This window comes from Lolium rigidum, chromosome 3 (assembly GCF_022539505.1).
Source record: "Lolium rigidum isolate FL_2022 chromosome 3, APGP_CSIRO_Lrig_0.1, whole genome shotgun sequence".
In the NCBI taxonomy this organism is placed as follows: domain Eukaryota; kingdom Viridiplantae; phylum Streptophyta; class Magnoliopsida; order Poales; family Poaceae; genus Lolium; species Lolium rigidum.
In genome coordinates, this window is record NC_061510.1 from 315292199 (window position 1) to 315310677 (window position 18479).

Here is an 18479-nt window from a genome sequence, read left to right on the forward strand (position 1 = left end):
CCGCCATGGCCTCCACGCCGCGTTCCCGCCCCTGGACGCTATATAAACCCCTCCGCTCGCCTTGGACGGCACCACCACACCTAGAAACATCCTCCTCTCCCTCCTAGAGCCTCTCCTCCTCCCTCCTTGCCTCTCCACGGCTCCAAACCTCGCCAGCGTGCACCCGGCGGCCACCCTCATAGCTGCCCCGATTTTCGTCACCATAGCCTCCAACTCCTACCCCATCTTGTAGCCCTTGAAAATACCTTTCCAACGCACCTAACCACGCCTCAATCCGAGCTCCGAGGTGAGAGAAATCGCCCCCGCAAGCTAGCAGAGTCGGGAGGAAGACGACGGCCCAGCGCCGTCGGATCCTGATCCGACGCACCGCGTGCGTCGCCCGCGCCCGACGTGCATGCGCCATGCACGCGTGGCCCAGGCTGCCGCTGGGCCGGCCCACTTCGTTTCCCGCCCCCAGTTTGATTTCAAATTTCGTTAATTCTTTTTCAGTTAAATTGCAAACTGATGCTGTGTTCAAAATTGAATAACTCCAAATATACTTGGCCAAATTTTACAAACGTTATATTTTTGGAAAGCTTAGAGTTTTCTCTACACAATTCCATTGGATTCAAACCCATATCTATTGTAGAATTGAAGTAGCAAAATAAACAAGACAGGGACTTTTCTGCCTTAGAATAATTATTAAAAATCAACCAAAAATGCTTTTGAGTTGATTCCAACTCCTATAATTCAAATTTCACTTGTACTAATTTTTTCTGCAAAAATATGCCATGCTTACTTTGAATGATCATGGCCTAGTTTAATTAAAGGACTTTATGGCTATTTCTAGTCAAAGATATTGTCCAAAACTATTAAGAAATCTTATGGGAGTGTTTCTCTCATTTAAATCTTGTCACCACCAGTTCAAAATGAGGTAGAGACTCTGGTCATCTAGGTCTCATATAAATTGTTGGTGATATTAAATCTTTACCATGCTAGGATTAAAGGGTATGAGGTGTTCACCTCATTTAAATCATTTTCTCAAATGATAAGTGTGAAGAGATTGACTTTGGTCAACCTAGGTCACATATTACTCATGAGAGAAATTAAATCTTAATAAGATAATGAGAGGATATTATTTCTCTAAGTAATTGAAAATAACACCTAAGTTAGTATGAGAGGAAATTATTTTTCTTTAATAAGAAAAACACATCCACCAACTTAATAGTAATGTGTGATGCTAGTTTAAGTGTGTGAATCATGGGTGTGCTTAGTTTAGTATATAAGTTTGGTATGATGATTGTGTACCCCGTATTCGTTTATAGACGCTAGTACCGAAGGCTACGAAGGGGACGACGAGAACATCTACGGAGAAGGAGGAACATTTTGATCAATACACCAACCAAGGCAAGCTAACACTCTTGCAAAGTCCCAAGTGCAAAGCTCTACAAGAGCAAGGCACCATCACCATTTATTTTTATGTCCAATAAACCTATCCCATGTTTTTACCTTGCAATTATTTTGCTTATTGTATTTCAAAGCTTATTTTTGATTTATGATTCACTTGGGCTAGAATAGAACAAGAGCATCAAATTTAGCCTAAAGCAAACAAAGCTAGATAGCACCCCTCATGACTAGTTGCTATTGCTAAATAAATAAAATTGACTACTCTAGATGGGAACACGTGAAATGAAATGACTTTGAAAGATTTTGAAGGTGAATGTGACATGAATGATTAGGTGAATTTTGATGAAAACTGATGGTTGGGTTCAGATGCGATACCATTCCAATTTACAAGTACCCCCACAATACCTGATTATGGGTAGGGCTTAACTGGAAGTTTATGTGTCTTAGTATGGGTTCCCTCTAAACAAGCGTCATCGGGGTTATGCCGAAAGCTGCCTCCACCACAAAAGAAACGACGTTAAAGATGAGGTGAATGTCCGGCCCAAGCCCTGTGCAGTTCCCAGGCTGACCGTCTGTCTTCACTGGGAGGCCAAGCTCATGGGGAGAGGTGCCTATACTAGGATATGTAAGTGAAAGGTTATGGTTGATGATCCGCGTACTGAGTTACGATTATTCAGTGTTACCCCTGACGGATGTAATCAAAAGTTGTGGCACAAGCGTACAACCTCTGCAGAGTGTAAACCTATTCGAATAGCCGCGTCCACGGTTAAGGACGGTTGGAAAGGCCATACTGTTCCATCATCAGACCATTTTCAAAAATGTGACATATGACTTGTGATTTTGCAGTTGAAAGGTGAATGTTGAATTTGGCTTGAATTACAACAGAGTTGTGGGAATGACACTAATGTTCCCACTTGAATTAGTTAGCAAATGAGGAGGCTTTTACTAAATGTTTGTGAACTAAAATTGGCTTTATGCAAATAAACTTAGAGCTTAGCACCCCTTACTAAAATTGATAAGTACTTACCTTAGTATTAGTTTGCGAGTACTTTAAAAGTACTCATGGCTTTGTCCCTGGCTATTCAAATGGCCAGACTTTGAAGGAGAATCGCAGTACAAGGAAGATGGACAGCAGGACGTCTACGACAACTAGGACTACTCCTGACGTCAAGCGTTGGCCTGTGGATTAGTTAGCCACTACTACTTCGCTTCCGCTATTTGTGATGTTCGTTGATCAATAGATCAACTACTAGTGAAATATTGGATCATGTGATCTATCTTTGTAAGACGATTATGTGTTGTAATAAATGATGACTCTATGATATTCAACTATTATGTCTCGCAACAACAATATTCCTGGGATTGCGATGTATGGCATAATAGGCATCCGGACTTAAAAATCCGGGTGTTGACAAGTTGGTATCGGAGCCATTGTTTGACCTTAGGAGACCCTAGTTAGAATGGACGTCCGAAAAACTTAGTTTCAAAACCAATGAAGTGAATATTTATGAAAACTTATTCTCACTCTTATCCTTGAAATCTTTTCAAAAGGAGAAGTCCATGCTCTACTTTTCCTTGAAATTCTACCTAAAATTTTGCACACTTGATCACTTTAGTAGAACTCACACCTACGCAAGAGTTTGTATCAGGATCCCCTTGTATCGTAGAGCGATGAATGGTCTAAAACCAACGGTGTGTTAGCTTTGTAATGTGTGATGTTTGGTATGAATGAAAAAGTGTTGTTGGTTGTACCCCCTCAACACTACTCAAGTTTGGAACTTTTCAAATTTTATCTCAAACAAACCATAGAAATTCCCCCTTATCTTATGATCTACCTCATTTTTCAGATGGCCCCTCCTACCCGCAACAACCCCCGTGCCCAAGCCAACCAGATGCACATTAAGCACGCCAAGATGACTGACACCATCAACATCCTTGCAATGGAGCGCAAGGCACTTCGTCATAAGCACGCCAAGAAGGACTACCTCATTGCTCGCCTCCGCGTGAGGATAGCATCACTGGAGCAGCTCATCCCAATACCCAACCATGCCCCCAGAGACAAGTCCACTGTGACTTGCTATGCATGTGGTGTTACTGGTCATTACTCTAAAAAGTGCCCGATGAAAGCCGCCAACAATGCCCCAAGGACTCGGAAGCAATGCTCTACCCCTTGCCCAAAAGGACAAGTCAACGATAACCTGCTATGAATGTGGAACCGTGGGTCATTACTCCAATGAATGCCCCAAGAAGCTTGCCAAGATTGCCCTCAATACCGCTGCACCTGCCCAGCAGCAGCGCTCGTGTCGCAACCGGAAGAAAGTTTGCCCCAAACTACCCAAACAACCGCAACGGTCGTTACTACCGCTTGAATACCACCGAAGCACAGAAGCACCCCAGGCCATGCCAAGTATGTTCCCCCGTTAATCTCACTCGCTCAATCTTTCTTAGGAACCTAACTTTTCTTAAAATCTCGGGACGAGATTTGTTTAAGGGGGAAGAGTTTGTAACATCCCAAAAATTTCAAAACAAACAAAATGAATTTCCCTAGTTCCAAATTTTGGAACTAACAAAAACTTTTATTAAATCCAGTTGATACATAGAGATCTTGTTTAATCCTTGTGCTATTGCCATGATTGCTTGTTTAATTAGTTTTTTGAAATACTCTTATACCCTAAACCTCAAATCCCCCCTTTTTTCCATCCAAGTTAAAATAAAATAAAAAGAATTTAAATAAGAAAAAGGGCATATGTGCCTATGGCTATTTTTATAAAACTTTACTCTAGACCTTTCCACTTTATATAGAGGATTGGAAAACCTTCATAAACCTTATCTAGTACTTCTCAAACCAATTCCAAGTTGAAACCAAAGAAAATAAAAGAAAGTAATAATGCCATAGAGGCATATGAGAGCAAATAACAAATTTGTGAAATTGAGGATCTTGACCCTAAGAATTGTGGTGAATGGTTGGAGCACTCCTATATACCATTTCAACACTCAACAACAACAATTGGGTCAAGCCAAGTTAAATTAAAAATCAAATGCAACATATGCATAGAGGCATATGTGACACATAGCCATAATACCCAATTCTTGACCTATGCACTTCTACCTTGACTAAATGGTGTGAAACCATATCTAAACCCAATCTAACACTAAATTGAACCTCAACCTTGCCCAAGTAAAGCAAGGGGAGCAAATTACAAGAATAAGAAAATTTGACATGTCACCTCTTATGTGTTATGGCCAATTTTGCAATCTTTAACCTAGACCCTTTTGGCTTGCCCCATTGGTTGGAAATGGTTAATAAACACTTATTAACACATTTGGAACCAAAGAAACTCAACTCAAATCAAATATGAAATCAAAATGAGCTTACATACACTAATGGTCAAAATTGACATTTTTAATATCATACCCACTTTGAGCCTTTTTATTAGGAGATTCTCAAACCAAATCTTCTCAACTTTTTGCACCTCATCCAAGAACTCATCAAGATGAACACTTTTGATGTTGACCACTTTGACCAGATCTCTGACCATTGCTCACAATAGTCAAACCAAAATGCCACTTTGAAACAAATTCTAGATTCCCTCAAAATTTAGGATTTTCACAAATCCATTCCAAATCTCAAACCAATGCCATACATGGCTGCCCAACATAATTTAGAACCCATCCATCACAAAAATTGGTCAAAAGTCATCACACATGAGACCATAGCAAAGAATCAATTCAATGCCATAGAGTACAAACACTATTCAACCACTATTTCAACCACCCACCATCACCTCACTTCTCTCTCCCTTGTGCTCATCTACAAGACATGGTACCCTAAACCAGCTAACATGACCTCACCTAGTGTGCATGGTCACTTCACACCATCACCATGCCCAAATTCATGTCATATGTCACTTACACTTTGACAAATATTAGATGTACATGCTCTAGACCCCTCTCCACTTGCTCACCTTGTCAATTCACCTGGACTCACCCCACTTGACCATGCCACTCCAAATGACATCACATGCCAACCCTTGTCCTCCTCCCTCTCTAGTCACCCTCACCTTGTCAAATAAGCTTCACTCACCTCACTGACCCCCACCATGCCAAGGTTGACCTCAGGAGAAGCATAGCATAGCCCATGTCACACCATGCCCCTCACATGCTCACCACCATGCACCCACATGCCCTGGCCCTTTTCCCTCCTTCTCACCATGTCATCTACAGTCCCCTAGACCCTAGACACCTGCCAGACATGGTCCTTGGTGAAGGAGAGCAAGGGATTGACCACCACCCTCATGCCATCGTCACTGGTCACCCAACCGAGGACACCTATGTCACCCGACGTGCACACCGCAAACCACCGTGTCCCACTGCGCCACCATCTTCCTCTCTCTCTCTCACACATCTCCTAGACACCCTCGTTGACCTACCCGCGCCCCAGGACGACGCCACGACGCGACGCCCCGAGAGGACGCCGACGTTGGCCTCGTACCCGTGCGCCCTGCACACGACGCCATCCAGCCTTCCACTATGCACGTATCCTCTCCTACCCAGTACCTCTCTTGCTGACACAAAAGCCACGCCGCAGTCGACTGCACACGACGTGCACCGTGACGTCGCCCGCCATGGCCTCCACGCCGCGTTCCCGCCCCTGGACGCTATATAAACCCCTCCGCTCGCCTTGGACGGCACCACCACACCTAGAAACATCCTCCTCTCCCTCCTAGAGCCTCTCCTCCTCCCTCCTTGCCTCTCCACGGCTCCAAACCTCGCCAGCGTGCACCCGGCGGCCACCCTCATAGCTGCCCAGATTTTCGTCACTCCTACCCCATCTCGTAGCCCTTGAAAATACCTTTCCAACGCACCTAACCACGCCTCAATCCGAGCTCCGAGGTGAGAGAAATCGCCCCCGCAAGCTAGCAGAGTCGGGAGGAAGACGACGGCCCAGCGCCGTCGGATCCTGATCCGACGCACCGCGTGCGTCGCCCGCGCCCGACGTGCATGCGCCATGCACGCGTGGCCCAGGCCACCGCTGGGCCGGCCCACTTCGTTTCCCGCCCCCAATTTGATTTCAAATTTCGTTAATTCTTTTTCAGTTAAATTGCAAACTGATGCTGTGTTCAAAATTGAATAACTCCAAATCTACTTGGCCAAATTTTACAAACGTTATATTTTTGGAAAGCTTAGAGTTTTCTCTACACAATTCCATTGGATTCAAACCCATATCTATTGTAGAATTAAAGTAGAAAAATAAACAAGACAGGGACTTTTCTGCCTTAGAATAATTATTAAAAATCAACCAAAAATGCTTTTGAGTTGATTCCAACTCCTATAATTCAAATTTCACTTGTACTAATTGTTTCTGGAAAAATATGCCATGCTTACTTTGAATGATCATGGCCTAGTTTAATTAAAGGACTTTATGGCTATTTCTAATCAAAGATATTGTCCAAAACTATTAAGAAATCTTATGGGAGTGTTTCTCTCATTTAAATCTTGTCACCACCAGTTCAAAATGAGGTAGAGACTCTGGTCATCTAGGTCTCATATAAATTGTTGGTGATATTAAATCTTTACCATGCTAGGATTAAAGGGTATGAGGTGTTCACCTCATTTAAATCATTTTCTCAAATGATAAGTGTGAAGAGGTTGACTTTGGTCAACCTAGGTCACATATTACTCATGAGAGAAATTAAATCTTAATAAGATAATGAGAGGAGATTATTTCTCTAAGTAATTGAAAATAACACCTAAGTTAGTATGAGAGGAAATTATTTTTCTTTAATAAGAAAAACACATCCACCAACTTAATAGTAATGTGTGATGCTAGTTTAAGTGTGTGAATCATGGGTGTGCTTAGTTTAGTATATAAGTTTGGTATGATGATTGTGTACCCCGTATTCGTTTATAGACGCTAGTACCGAAGGCTACGAAGGGGACGACGAGAACATCTACGGAGAAGAAGGAGGAACATTTTGATCAATACACCAACCAAGGCAAGCTAACATTCTTGCAAAGTCCCAAGTGCAAAGCTCTACAAGAGCAAGGCACCATCACCATTTATTTTTATGTCCAATAAACCTATCCCATGTTTTTACCTTGCAATTATTTTGCTTATTGTATTTCAAAGCTTATTTTTGATTTATGATTCACTTGGGCTAGAATAGAACAAGAGCATCAAATTTAGCCTAAAGCAAACAAAGCTAGATAGCACCCCTCATGACTAGTTGCTATTGCTAAATAAATAAAATTGACTACTCTAGATGGGAACACGTGAAATGAAATGACTTTGAAAGATTTTGAAGGTGAATGTGACATGAATGATTAGGTGAATTTTGATGAAAACTGATGGTTGGGTTCAGATGTGATACCATTCCAATTTACAAGTACCCCCACAATACCTGATTATGGGTAGGGCTTAACTGGAAGTTTATGTGTCTTAGTATGGGTTCCCTCTAAACAAGCGTCATCGGGGTTATGCCGAAAGCTGCCTCCACCACAAAAGAAACGACGTTAAAGATGAGGTGAATGTCCGGCCCAAGCCCTGTGCAGTTCCCAGGCTGACCGTCTGTCTTCACTGGGAGGCCAAGCTCATGGGGAGAGGTGCCTATACTAGGATATGTAAGTGAAAGGTTATGGTTGATGATCCGCGTACTCGAGTTACGATTATTCAGTGGTTACCCTCGACGGATGTAATCAAAAGTTGTGGCACAAGCGTACAACCTCTCGCAGAGTGTAAACCTATTCGAATAGCCGCGTCCACGGTTAAGGACGGTTGGAAAGGCCATACTGTTCCGTCATCAGACCATTTTCAAAAATGTGACATATGACTTGTGATTTTGCAGTTGAAAGGTGAATGTTGAATTTGGCTTGAATTACAACAGAGTTGTGGGAATGACACTAATGTTCCCACTTGAATTAGTTAGCAAATGAGGAGGCTTTTACTAAATGTTTGTGAACTAAAATTGGCTTTATGCAAATAAACTTAGAGCTTAGCACCCCTTACTAAAATTGATAAGTACTTACCTTAGTATTAGTTTGCGAGTACTTTAAAAGTACTCATGGCTTTGTCCCTGGCTATTCAAATGGCCAGACTTTGAAGGAGAATCGCAGTACAAGGAAGATGGACAGCAGCACGTCTACGACAACTAGGACTACTCCTGACATCAAGCGTTGGCCTGTGGATTAGTTAGCCACTACTACTTCGCTTCCGCTATTTGTGATGTTCGTTGATCAATAGATCAACTACTAGTGTAATATTGGATCATGTGATCTATCTTTGTAAGATGATTATGTGTTGTAATAAATGATGACTCTATGATATTCAACTATTATGTCTCGCAACAACAATATTCCTGGGATTGCGATGTATGGCATAATAGGCATCTGGACTTAAAAATCCGGGTGTTGACAATTTCACTATCTCTTCGCCAAACTAGTGCACCTATTAGGTGTGTTGGGGACACACGAGACTTCTTGCTTTCTGGTTGCAGGGTTGCATGAGAGGGATATCTTTGACCTCTTCCTCCCTGAGTTCGATAAACCTTGGGTGATCCACTTAAGGGAAACTTGCTGCTGTTCTACAAACCTCTGCTCTTGGAGGCCCAAGACTGTCTACAAGAATAGAAGCTCCCGTAGACATCAAGCACTTTTCTGGCGCCGTTGCCGGGGAGGAAAGGTAAAAGGCATTCATACTCCGGTCCCAGGTAAAGTACTTTTCTGGCGCCGTTGTGTGTGTGCTCGAAGCTATTTTCTTTAGATCCTGCAATTGCATCTTTTTGTTTCTTGTTTACACTAGTTTGGCATAATGGACAACAATGAGCTTCTTATTCTATTTCCTGATTTAAGACATGGATGGTTTGATGCGAAAATTAAAAAACCCATGGAACATATTAGTATGAACGCTTTGAACACCATTGTTGCTAATGATATGGAAAATTCTAAGCTTGGAGAAGCTGGTTTTGATGAGCATGATCTTTTTAGTCCACCAAGCATTAAGGAGGAAATTTACTTTGATGATACTTTGCCTCCTATTTATGATGATTATAATGATAGTAGTCTTTTAGTACCGCCTCGTTATGGAGAATAAATTTGATTATGATTACAATATGCCTCCTATATTTGATGATGAAAATAATAATGATAGCTACTTTGTTGAATTTGCTCCCACTATTACTAATAAAATTGATTATGCTTATGTGGAGAGTAATAATTTTATGCATGAGACTCATGATAAGAATGCTTTATGTGATAGTTATATTTTTGAGTTTGCTCATGTTGCTACTGAAAGTTATTATGAGAGAGGAAAATATGGTTGTAGAAATTTTCATGTTACTAAAACACCTCTCTATGTGCTGAAATTTTTGAAGCTACACTTGTTCTATCTTCCTATGCTTGTTACTTTGCTCTTCATGAATTTGTTTATTTACAAGATTCCTATGCATAGGAAGCATGTTAGACTTAAATTTGTTTTGAATTTGCCTCTTGATGCTCTCTTTTGCTTCAACTACTATTTCTTGCGAGTGCATCATTAAAACTGCTGAGCCCATCTTAATGGCTATAAAGAAAGAACTTCTTGGGAGATAACCCATGTGTTTATTTTGCTACAGTACTTTTATTTTGTATTTGAGTCTTGGAAGTTGTTACTACTGTATCAATATCTCCTTATCTTAATTTTATCGCATTGTTGTGCCAAGTAAATTCTTTGATAGTAAGGTTCATACTAGATTTGGATTACTGCGCTGAAACAGATTTCTTGCTGTCACGAATCTGGGCCTAATTCTCTGTAGGTAACTCATAAAATTATGCCAATTTACGTGAGTGATCCTCAGATATGTACGCAACTTTCATTCAATTTGAGCATTTTCATTTGAGCAAGTCTGGTGCCTCAATAAAATTCGTCTTTACGGACTGTTCTGTTTTGACAGATTCTGCCTTTTATTTCGCATTGCCTCTTTCGCTGTGTTGGACGGATTTCTTTGTTCCATCACCTTCCAGTAGCTTTGGGAAATGTCCAGAAGTGTTAAGAATGATTGTGTCACCTCTGAACATGTGAATTTTTGATTATGCACTAACCCTCTAATGAGTTGTTTTGAGTTTGGTGTGGAGGAAGTTTTCAAGGGTCAAGAGAGGAGGATGATACAATGAGATCAAGAAGAGTGAAAGCTCTAAGCTTGGGGATGCCCCGGTGGTTCATCCCTGCATATTTCAAGAAGACTCAAGCATCTAAGCTTGGGGATGCCCAAGGCATCCCCTTCTTCATCGACAACTTATCAGGTTTCTTCTCTTGAAACTATTTTATTCGGTCACATCTTATGTACTTTACTTGGAGCGTCTGTGTGCTTTTATTTTCGTTTTGTTATCTTCAATCTCTGAATAAATGCTTGTTTGGGAGAGAGACACGCTCCGCTGGTTCATATGAACACATGTGTTCTTAGCTTTTAATGTTCATGGCGAAGGTTGAAACTGCTTCGTTAATTGTTATATGGTTGGAAACGGGAAATGCTACATGTAGTAATTGGTAAAATGTCTTGAATAATGTGATACTTGGCAATTGTTGTGCTCATGTTTAAGCTCTTGCATCATATACTTTGCACCTATTAATGAAGAAATACATAGAGCTTGCTAAAATTTGGTTTGCATAATTGGTCTCTCTAAGGTCTAGATAATTTCAAGTAAAGAGTTTGAACAACAAGGAAGACGGTGTAGAGTCTTATAATGTTTACAATATGTCTTTTATGTGAGTTTTGCTGCACCGGTTCATCCTTGTGTTTGTTTCAAATAACCTTGCTAGCCTAAGCCTTGTATCGAGAGGGAATACTTCTCATGCATCCAAAATCCTTGAGCCAACTACTATGCCATTTGTGTCCACCATACCTACCTACTACATGGTATTTCTCTGCCATTCCAAAGTAAATTGCTTGAGTGCTACCTTTAAACAATTCAAAATTTATCATCTCTGATTTGTGTCAATGTTTTATAGCTGATGAGGAAGTATGTGGTGTTTATCTTTCAATCTTGTTGGGCAACTTTCACCAATGGACTAGTGGCTTCATCCGCTTATCCAATAATTTTGCAAAAAAGAGCTGGCAATGGGATTCCCAGTCCCAAATTAATTAACAAAAATAGACACTCCTCCACAGTATGTGATTGTTGGACGGCACCCAAAGGATTCGGTTAGCCATGGCTTGAGAAAGCAAAGGTGGGGAGGAGTGTCATCCTAATAAAACTAAAATAAAAAGGCACTCCTTCATGGTATGAGATTGTTGGCAGGCACCCGAGGATTCGGTTAGCCATGGTTTGTGAAAGAAAGGTTGGAAGGAGTGCCACACAAAAATAAAAATAATTCATGGGAGCCGGTCTTTGAAGGTTTGTCTGGCAACCGCTGAAACTTCATCTTCCTTTGTGTTGCTTCAATGCCTTTACTTTGATTTATTGCTTTATGAGTTAACTCTTATGCAAGACTTATTGATGCTTGTCTTGAAGTACTATTCATGAAAAGTCTTTGCTTTATGATTCACTTGTTTACTCATGTCATTACCATTGTTTTGATCGCTGCATCCACTACATATGTTTACAAATAGTATGATCAAGGTTATGATGGCATATCACTTCAGAAATTATCTTTGTTATCGTTTTACCTCGCTCGGGACGAGCAGTAACTAAGCTTGGGGATGCTTGATACGTCTCCGACGTATCGATAATTTCTTATGTTCTATGCCATATTATTGATGATACCTACATGTTTTATGCACACTTTATGTCATATTCGTGCATTTTCCGGAACTAACCTATTAACAAGATGCCGAAGTGCCGCTTGCTCGTTTTCTCGCTGTTTTTGGTTTCGTAAATCCTAGTAAGGAAATATTCTCTCGAATTGGACGAAATCAACGCCCAAGCATCTTAGAATCCCCGGGAGCTTCCGAACACCCGAGAGCCGCCAGAGAGGGGCCACAGGGGCCCACACATGGTGGCGGCGCGGCCCAGGAGGGGGGCGCGCCGCCCTAGTGTCTGGTGGCCCCAGACCCCTTCCGAGGCTGCCCTTCCGCCTACTTAAGGTCTCCGTCGCGAAAACCCTACCACGTACGACGAAACCAGAGAAAACCTTCCAGAGCCGCCGCCATCGCGAAGCCAAGATCTGGGGGACAGGAGTCTCTGTTCCGGCACGCCGCCGGGACGGGAAGTGCCCCTGGAAGGCTCCTCCATCGACACCACCGCCATCTCCATCAACGCCGCCGTCTCCCATGAGGGAGTAGTTCTCCATCGAGGCTCGGGGCCGTACCGGTAGCTATGTGGTTAATCTCTCTCCTATGTGCTTCAATACAATAATCTCATGAGCTGCCTTACATGATTGAGATTCATATGATGATGCTTGTAATCTAGATGTCATTGTGCTAGTCAAGTGGATTTTACTTATGTGATCTCCGGAGACTCCTTGTCCCACGTGTGTAAAGGTGACAAGGTGTGCACCGTGTGGGTCTCTTAGGCTATATTTCACGAATACTTATTCACTGTTATGAATGGCATAGTGAAGTGCTTATTTATATCTCTTTATGATTGCAATGTGTTTTGTATCACAATATATCTGCGTGCTACTCTAGTGATGTTATTAAAGTAGTTTATTCCTCCCGCACGGTGTAATGGTGACAGTGTGTGCATCGTGTAGTACTTGGCGTGGGCTATGATTGTGATCTCTTGTAGATTATGAAGTTAACTATTGCTATGATAGTGTTGATGTGATCTATTCCTCCTTTCGTAGTGTGAAGGTGACAATGGTGCATGCTATGTTAGTACTTGGTTTGGTTATGTTGATCTGTTATGCACTTTAAGGTTATTTAAATATGAACATTGAATATTGTGGAGCTTGTTAACTCCGGCATTGAGGGTTTGTGTAATCCTACACAGTTAGTGGTGTTCATCATCCAACAAGAGGGTGTAGAGTCTAGCATCTATCAATTTATTCTGTTATGTGATCAATGTTGAGAGTGTTTGATACGTCTCCGACTTATCGATAATTTCTTATGTTCCATGCCACATTATTGATGATATCTACATGTTTTATGCATACTTTATGTCATATTTATGTGTTTTCCGGAACTAACCTATTGACGAGATGCCGAAGGGCCAGTTGCTTTTTCTCGCTGTTTTTGGTTCCGTAAATCCTAGTAAGGAAATATTCTCGAATTGGACGAAATCAACGCCCAAAGATCTTAGAATCCCCGGGAGCTTCCAGAACACCCGAGAGCCGCCGCAGAGGGGCCACAGGGGGCCCACACATGGTGGCGGCGCGGCCCAGGAGGGGGGCGCGCCGCCCTAGTGTCTGGTGGCCCCAGACCCCTTCCGAGGCTGCCCTTCCGCCTACTTAAGGTCTCCGTCGCGAAAACCCTACCACGTACGACGAAACCGGAGAAAACCTTCCGCAGCCGCCGCCATCGCGAAGCCAAGATCCGGGGGACAGGAGTCTCTGTTCCGGCACGCCGCCGGGACGGGGAAGTGCCCCCGGAAGGCTCCTCCATCGACACCACCGCCATCTCCATCAACGGTGCCGTCTCCCATGAGGAGGGAGTAGTTCTCCATCGAGGCTCAGGGCTGTACCGGTAGCTATGTGGTTAATCTCTCTCCTATGTGCTTCAATACAATAATCTCATGAGCTGCCTTACATGATTGATATTCATATGATGATGCTTGTAATCTAGATGTCATTGTGCTAGTCAAGTGGATTTTACTTATGTGATCTCCGGAGACTCCTTGTCCCACGTGTGTAAAGGTGACAGTGTGTGCACCGTGTGGGTCTCTTAGGCTATATTTCACGAATACTTATTCACCTGTTATGAATGGCATAGTGAAGTGCTTATTTATATCTCTTTATGATTGTAATGTGTTTTGTATCACAATATATCTGCGTGCTACTCTAGTGATGTTATTAAAGTAGTTTATTCCTCCCGCACGGTGTAATGGTGACAAGTGTGTGCATCGTGTAGTACTTGGCGTGGGCTATGATTGTGATCTCTTGTAGATTATGAAGTTAACTATTGCTATGATAGTGTTGATGTGATCTATTCCTCCTTTCGTAGTGTGAAGGTGACAGTGTGCATGCTATGTTAGTACTTGGTTTGGTTATGTTGATCTGTTATGCACTCTAAGGTTATTTAAATATGAACATTGAATATTGTGGAGTTCGTTAACTCCGGCATTGACGGTTCGTGTAATCCTACACAGTTAGTGGTGTTCATCATCCAACAAGAGGGTGTAGAGTCTAGCATCTATCTATTTATTCTGTTATGTGATCAATGTTGAGAGTGTCTGATACGTCTCCGACGTATCGATAATTTCTTATGTTCCATGCCACATTATTGATGATATCTACATGTTTTATGCATACTTTATGTCATATTTATGCGTTTTCCGGAACTAACCTATTGACGAGACGCCAAAGGGCCGCTGTCGTTTTCTCGCTGTTTTTGGTTCCGAAATCCTAGTAAGGAAATATTCTCGGAATCGGACGAAATCAACGCCCAGCATCCTATTTTTCCACGAAGCTTCCGAACACCCGAGAGCCGCCGCAGGAGGGCCATGTGGGCCCCGGACGACAGGGTGGCGCGGCCCGTGCCTTGGCCGCGCCCCTAGTGTGTCGTCGCCTCGTCGACCCTCCGACTCGCCTCTTCGCCTATATAAAGGTCCCCGACCTAAAAACCTCGACACGTTCGACGAAACCAGAAAAACCTTCCGCAGCCGCCGCCATCGCGAAGCCAAGATCCGGGGGACAGGAGTCTCCGTTCCGGCATGCCGCCGGACGGGGAAGTGCCCCTGAAGGCTCCTCTATCGACACCACCGCCATCTTCATCAACGCTGCTGTCTCCCATGAGGAGGGAGTAGTTCTCCATCGAGGCTCGGGGCTGTACCGGTAGCTATGTGGTTAATCTCTCTCCTATGTGCTTCAATACAATAATCTCATGAGCTGCCTTACATGATTGAGATTCATATGATGATGCTTGTAATCTAGATGTCATTATGCTAGTCAAGTGGATTTTACTTATGTGATCTCCGGAGACTCCTTGTCCCACGTGTGTAAAGGTGACAGTGTGTGCACCGTGTGGGTCTCTTAGGCTATATTTAACAGAATACTTATTCACCGTTATGAATGGCATAGTGAAGTGCTTATTTATATCTCTTTATGATTGCAATGTGTTTTGTATCACAATATATCTCGTGTGCTACTCTAGTGATGTTATTAAAGTAGTTTATTCCCGCTCGCACGCTGTAATGGTGACAAGTGTGTGCATCGTGTAGTACTTGGCGTGGGCTATGATTGTGATCTCTTGTAGATTATGAAGTTAACTATTGCTATGATGGTATTGATGTGATCTATTCCTCCTTTCGTAGTGTGAAGGTGACAGAGGTGCATGCTATGTTAGTACTTGGTTTGGTTATGTTGATCCGTCATGCACTCTAAGGTTATTTAAACATGAACATCGAATATTGTGGAGCTTGTTAACTCCGGCATTGAGGGTTCGTGTAATCCTACACAGCTAGTGGTGTTCATCATCCAACAAGAGGGTGTAGAGTCTAGCATCTATCTATTTATTCTGTTATGTGATCAATGTTGAGAGTGTCCACTAGTGAAAGTATGATCCCTAGGCCTTGTTCCTAAATATCGCTATCGCCGTTTGTTTATCGTTTTACCGCATCTATACTTCCCGCAATATTACCACCATCAACCACACACCAGTCCCGGACAAGCAAAGCACTTTTCTCGGTGCCGTTGCTACTGCTCGCATTTATTCATACCACCTGTATTTCACTATCTCTTCGCCGAACTAGTGCACCTATTAGGTGTGTTGGGGACACAAGAGACTTCTTGCTTTGTGGTTGCAGTGGTTGCATGAGAGGGATATCTTTGACCTCTTCCTCCCCGAGTTCGATAAACCTTGGGTGATCCACTTAAGGGAAACTTGCCGCTGTTCTACAAACCTCTGCTCTTGGAGGCCCAACACCGTCTACAAGAATAGAAGCACCCGTAGACATCAAGCACTTTTCTCGGCGCCGTTGTCGGGGAGGAAAGGTAAAAGGCACTCATACTCCGGTTCCGTGTAAAGTACTTTTCTCGCGCCGTTGTGTGTGTGCTCGAAGCTATTTCCTTTAGATCCCGCAATTGCATCTTTTTGTTTCTTGTTTACACTAGTTTGGCATAATGGACAACAATGAGCTTCTTATTCTATTTCCTGATTTAAGACATGGATGGTTTGATGCGAAAATTAAAAAACCCATGGAACATATTAGTATGAACGCTTTGAACACCATTGTTGCTAATGATATGGAAAATTCTAAGCTTGGAGAAGCTGGTTTTGATGAGCATGATCTTTTTAGTCCACCAAGCATTAAGGAGGAAATTTACTTTGATGATACTTTGCCTCCTATTTATGATGATTATAATGATAGTAGTCTTTTAGTACCGCCTGTTATGGAGAATAAATTTGATTATGATTACAATATGCCTCCTATATTTGATGATGAAAATAATAATGATAGCTACTTTGTTGAATTTGCTCCCACTATTACTAATAAAATTGATTATGCTTATGTGGAGAGTAATAATTTTATGCATGAGACTCATGATAAGAATGCTTTATGTGATAGTTATATTTTTGAGTTTGCTCATGTTGCTACTGAAAGTTATTATGAGAGAGGAAAATATGGTTGTAGAAATTTTCATGTTACTAAAACACCTCTCTATGTGCTGAAATTTTTGAAGCTACACTTGTTCTATCTTCCTATGCTTGTTACTTTGCTCTTCATGAATTTGTTTATTTACAAGATTCCTATGCATAGGAAGCATGTTAGACTTAAATTTGTTTTGAATTTGCCTCTTGATGCTCTCTTTTTCTTCAACTACTATTTCTTGCGAGTGCATCATTAAAACTGCTGAGCCCATCTTAATGGCTATAAAGAAAGAACTTCTTGGGAGATAACCCATGTGTTTATTTTGCTACAGTAGTTTTATTTGGTATTTGAGTCTTGGAAGTTGTTACTACTGTATCAATCTCTCCTTATCTTAATTTTATCGCATTGTTGTGCCAAGTAAAGTCTTTGATAGTAAGGTTCATACTAGATTTGGATTACTCGCGTAGAAACGTATTTCTTGTCGTCACGAATCTGGGCTAATTCTCCGTAGGTAACTCATAAAATTATGCCAATTTACGTGAGTGATCCTCAGATATGTACGCAACTTTCATTCAATTTGAGCATTTTCATCTGAGCAAGTCTGGTGCCTCAATAAAATTCGTCTTTACGGACTGTTCTGTTTTGACAGATTCTGCCTTTTATTTCGCATTGCTTTTTTCGCTGTGTTGGGTGGATTTCTTTGTTCCATTAATTTCCAGTAACTTTGGGCAATGTCCAGAAGTGTTAAGAATGATTGTGTCACCTCTGAACATGTGAATTTTTGATTATGCACTAACCCTCTAATGAGTTGTTTTGAGTTTGGTGTGGAGGAAGTTTTCAAGGGTCAAGAGAGGAGGATGATACAATGTGATCAAGAAGAGTGAAAGCTCTAAGCTTGGGGATGCCCCGGTGGTTCATCCCTGCATATTTCAAGAAGACTCAAGCATCTAAGCTTGGGGATTCCCAAGGCATCCCCTTCTTCATCGACACATTATCAGGTTCCTCCCTTGAAACTATATTTTTATTCGGTCACATCTTATGTACTTTACTTGGAGCGTCTGTGTGCTTTTATTTTTGTTTTGTTATTTTAATTCTCTGAATAAATACATGCTTGTGTGGGAGAGAGACACGCTCCGCTGGTTCATATGAACACATGTGTTCTTAGCTCATACTCCCTCTGTTCCATTCTATAGTCACTACAAGAAAAGTTGCCATGGCCGACGAAGTTGAAGTCGCGCCGTGGTTGCTGGTGTACCATGGCCGACGATTTTTGGTCCCTCCGTGGTGCATGTCAAAACTTTTTTTTCTCGTTTTTGAGGCCACCTAGCCCGACGAAAGCGTCCAAAACGTCGCGTATGGTGGCCCGGGACGTGGTGCATCTCGAAATCTCGGGTTCGCCGGCCGAGTCAACGCAAATCCGCACCGCCGAGGGA